Consider the following 5,007-nt stretch of genomic DNA (forward strand, 5'->3'; position numbering starts at 1 on the left):
ACAAAAGAAAATGATAAAAACATCAAAAATTAAAATCCTTCGAGATGTAGTTATGTTACTACATCTACTAGTTAGGAAAATTAAAAAACTTAAATTTGGACATGTTTTGCAAAAAAGTGTTATGAAAAAGTAAAACGGCTATAACTTTTGCATAAGATGACGAAAAAACGTATAATATATCAAAATATTCAGCACGAAAATACGGTTCCGATTTTGATCGCCGTATGTCATTTTGCAAATTTTTAGAATCCTCTAATTTGAAAAGGAAAAAAAGTTATCCTCAAATTTAAGTTTCTTTGAATTTTTTGTCAAACCGTGGTCAAAATATGGTCAAACTACTTATTCAAGAAATATTAGTGTTACTAAATAATTCTTTTTTTAGAATAATAGTTTCAAACTCAAACGGTGCTTCATACTCAAGTTCAACTCTTAAGGGTTAATAGGATTGACAGCTTAGTATTGTCAGGAAAACAACAAGTGCAGACTTGGAAACTAGGGGGAGTAGAACTCGAAAGTTAAGCATGCTTAGGCTGGAATAGTGAGAGGATGGAAGACCCACCGGAAAGTTAGACGATTTGAAATGAGTGGTTCATACTTGAGCAGTGATGAGGGGTGATTAGAGATTAAATTGTCAAATAAATCAGAAATTTGAAAATCGGGAAAAATTTGTTTTTAAAAAACATCAGAAAAACAAAATTTCAAAAAAGTTCCTTTAGTACCGGTTGGTGTTTCCAACTGAGGCTAAAGGTGGAGCTCCTTTAGTCCCAATTCGTAAGCAAACCGGGACTAAAGGTTTTGGGCTTTAGTTTTGAGATACAATCAATTGAAGAGAATAAAACTGGGTCCAATAAAAAACAGGAATGAATTTATTAAAAGGGATTGGAAAGGGATAAGTACAAAGGGAGAAACCCTTCTATATATTCTATATTATCAAAAAACAAGTATAAAATATATAAAGAAAAAATGTTAAAAAATTCTTGTTGTCTTCTTAAAAAAATCCTTATTTTGACTCTTATTGAACCGCGGTAAAGTATTCTAATTCAATAAGAATTTCGCGGGACGAGCTAAAGTTCTAGCGCATGAAAGTCGAAGTATATACTTTAGTCGATACAAAGTCCATTTTTTCGAAGATCCACTATGATAATGAAAAAGATTTCTAGAAATAAGTGGCTCGCGAGAAATAGAGAGACAGATTCTCTATTTGATCTCGAAGTAGCTCTTCTTCTTTTTTTAAAGCTTAACTCACATTTCGGGAGCGGATGCTGCTCGAGCTAAAGATATGCCCCCAACTCTTGAACAACTCTCACTTGCCTTAGCCAATAGCTTAGATGGCCGGGTGGAGTTAGCTTTTCGACAAAGACCCGTCCCGTGCAGCGAAGCCCTGTGTCGGGGGTTTCAAATCCCTCCTTGCCCACAGCCTTCCAAAGGGGGAAGGGCCTTTACTTTCCCCCTGAGGGTAGGAAAATCATGATCCGGATAGCAAACGTATTAAAGAAGAAAAGAAACTAATAGAAGTCGAAGACGCGGAATGATAGTGAATAGAGAGAAAGATTCTTCTGATTTTCACAGGCCTTTCCATTCGTCTTTCTTTCGGCAATCTATGCATAATTCTACTTCTTGAACCACCGAATCCGCTTTTGAAAATGAAATTCGATTTTCAAGGAAATTTTTGAATAAGAGATAAATAAACAATTGAATTTGAAAAAAAAACTTACATGCCGCGGAGGATCTCCTTCCAAGCTTGCAACTGGAGCGACCTAGTGTGTGGTTCTCTCTTTAGCCCTGCAACGCGCCCTTGCTTGGATGAAAAAATGTCACCTCTGAAACCGGGACTAAAGGCCCGTTTTCTACTAGTGCGCTCACCATCACTGGCCGCTGGGCACACAGACAAAATATTTCCCCGATAAGAAGGCGGACGACTTGAAACCCGAGCAACCGCGAGACAACAGCCGACCGAACCGGCTCACATGCCCCTAAAATTGTGCCCCCCCCCCCCCCCCCCCCCCCACACACACACACGTCGACCGACCCGCCAACATCACCAGGGAGAAAGGATGAATGGCCTTCCGCGAAGCCACACACTTCCGTAAATCTAATCCTGGGGGCCTCCTATACGATGCTTTGTGTTTAAATATTACCATGACGGGCAAAGCCATAGCTATACGGACCGTTCCATCCGTCGCTCGTTGGTTTCTAAAGGTTGTCAATTGGTTTCCTAGCGATTTCTTTTCTCTTTTCTTCAATTTTGCGGGTTTCAATTGTTCTTTTCCTTTTATTTCTCATTAAAACATGATTATTTATTTCTTAGTTTTTTAAAAAGCAAACATTTAAACAAACATGAATATGAAGCAAATCAACATTTTTAAAATTTCATGAACATTTTACAAAAACCTGTGAAGATTTTAAAAAGAAAATCATGGATGAAAGCTTACAAAAATACACACACATAATAAAAAAACAATAAGAGCACTGTTGAACATAGTGGTTAGCTATCTTGCAAACAAGCATTGCTGAAAATAGAAACAATCGGATACGTGATGAAGGAAAATCGATGAACTTGGTCTTCTTCAACAACTCCCCCCTGAGCTTGATCTTCTTTAGTAGGTACTGAGTTGGGGACGGCACAAGCTCCAGCGGTGTGCAAGGGCTCAGAGTGGCCATCTTCAAAGCACGTTGGTGACCATGTCGGGGAGGGGAAGACAACAGCCCACTGCATTTGACAAGGAGAATTCATTAAGGGGCGCTAGACTAATACTTGCGCCTTCAGTGCCAGTCTCGAGAATTCATTCAACTTCATCAAGCCGTGAGGCGCTTTATCAGCAAAGAGAACGTTTGTATAAAACACTCCAGTTTCTCCAAAACACCATCCTTGAACAGGATTTGTCATTTTTTCATAGTCATCTAGGTTAGCCACCACACAAGTTTGATCTTAGACCAAACAGCGTTATTGAAGACCTGATAATTTCTAGTTTTCCAAATGCACCACGGAGTACAAGCGCAAATAGAATTAAGAGCATAATGATTTTTGTTATGTAGCAAAAATCTCGGCACCTGTAAAAAATCAACACTCACAGGTTTACCAAAGTATATGGAAATAACCTCCCAGGTTGTGTGGCAACTACACAATCAAAGAATAAGTGGACAATATGTTTTATCTCATCACAAAGAAAGACATTATGCAGGTTTAATTATGTTGTGTTTCTTCACATTATCTTAAGTCATTAGTTTGTTACTAGAGAATAACTAAAGGAACACTTGCACTTTGTGTGGGGGGGAGAGGTGGACCTGATCAGATAAGACAACTGGAATGAAAATTGGTCGCACCCCATTATACTTAATGATGTTATAAAGAGAGACAATATTGTATGCCCCATTTGAGTCATATTGCCAAACTAGTGCATTGCCGGTTCTCCAAAGAGACGCGCATTTGGCAATCTGCTCAAGACATTACCAATCTTCAATTAACCTAGGTGAGAAAACTGTTCCAAAAGTAAGTTTAAAGGTCTGGTCCTCAATCACATTTGCAGTTGTTGAACATCATCGGTTGTGAGTAGTGTAAAGAGGCAAAAAAATTGGACAGACAAGGGGGATGCGCCAAACCAATCATTCCAAAATATGATTTTATTTCCATCCCCCACCATCCACATGTACCCAAACTTCAAAACCTTGCAAGCCCGCATCATTCACTGCGAGAACCGGGGAAGGTTTAAGGGTTTGTTGTCAAATATGTTAGTTTTTAATGTACTTGCTAACTATGGTTTTCCAATGTTAGTCTTCCTTTTTGCAAAATCTTTTAACCCGGTTTCCTAGGAGGCACAAGTTCACACATGTAAGATTGGGGATGCCTAGTCCACCATGTTCTTTCTTCATAGATAGTAGGTTCCAGTTGGTTAAGTGAAGCTTTCTATTCGCTTCAAAGTCACTCATAACTAATTGTTAATCATATCTAAAGCCCACGTTGCAAATTTGAAGAAAAAGAGGAGGTACAGATGAATGATCGAGAGGTGGGCTTTTATCAATACAAGCCTAACAGGGTAGGACAAAAGTTTACCTCTCCATCTTGCAATCCATTTAACAATTTTATCAACTATTTGTTCGATGTCCTACTTTCTAAGCTTACCGGTTCCTTTAAAATATGATATATCCAACATGATTGAACGACACATCTTTCCCTCAACCTCAGGGGGTCGCGGTGGCTAGGGCACTCTTCCTTCCAAGCTTCATAGTCGAGACTATGGATCCACACCCCTTCCACATGTTGCTCAGGCGGCCGGTGTCAGGGAGGTGGATCACAGTACCTTGGCTCCTGCTAGTAGTTTAATTATGTATTTTTTTCTCGCAGGGGAGGCGCTTCATGCTACCTCTTGAGCACTGTGTTGGTTTTCCCTTGAAGAGGAAAGGGTGATGCAGCAAAGTAGCGTAAGTATTTCCCTCGGTTTTGAGAACCAAGGTATCAATCCAGTAGGGGGCTCTACGCAAGTCCCTTGTACCTACACAAACAAAACAAGAACCTCACAACCAACGCGATAAAGGGGTTGTCAATCCCTTCACGGCCACTTGCGAAAGTGGGATCTGATAGAGATAATAAGATAAGATAAATATTTTTGGTATTTTTATGATATAGATTGGAAAGTAAAGATTGCAAAATAAAGTAGATTGAAAACTTATATGATGGAAAATAGACCCGGGGGCCATAGGTTTCACTAGTGGCTTCTATCAAGATAGCATAAGTATTACGGTGGGTGAACAAATTACTGTCGAGCAATTGATAGAAAAGTGCATAATTATGAGAATATCTAGGCATGATCATGTATATAGGCATCACGTCCACAACAATTAGACCGACTCCTGCCTGCATCTACTACTATTACTCCACACATCGACCGCTATCCAGCATGTATCTAGAGTATTAAGTTCATAAGAACAGAGTAACGCATTAGGCAAGATGACATGATGTAGAGGGATAAACTCAAGCAATATGATATAAACCCCATCTTTTTATCCTCG

The 5,007-nt window shown here is 39.3% G+C and overlaps 1 long non-coding RNA gene across 1 annotated transcript in view; it reads left to right on the forward strand.

Annotated features, from left to right (window-relative positions):
• Window positions 1-3,067, forward strand: part of LOC123135555 (uncharacterized) — a 13,514-nt gene extending 10,447 nt beyond the window's left edge. The window contains exon 3 of the long non-coding RNA XR_006466062.1: window positions 2,602-3,067. This is a non-coding gene — a long non-coding RNA (uncharacterized lncRNA). The remainder of the gene's footprint in view (window positions 1-2,601) is intronic.
• Window positions 3,068-5,007: the final 1,940 nt, after the last annotated feature.

Source organism: Triticum aestivum, chromosome 6B (genome assembly GCF_018294505.1).
Source record: "Triticum aestivum cultivar Chinese Spring chromosome 6B, IWGSC CS RefSeq v2.1, whole genome shotgun sequence".
NCBI classification, from domain to species: Eukaryota; Viridiplantae; Streptophyta; class Magnoliopsida; order Poales; family Poaceae; genus Triticum; species Triticum aestivum.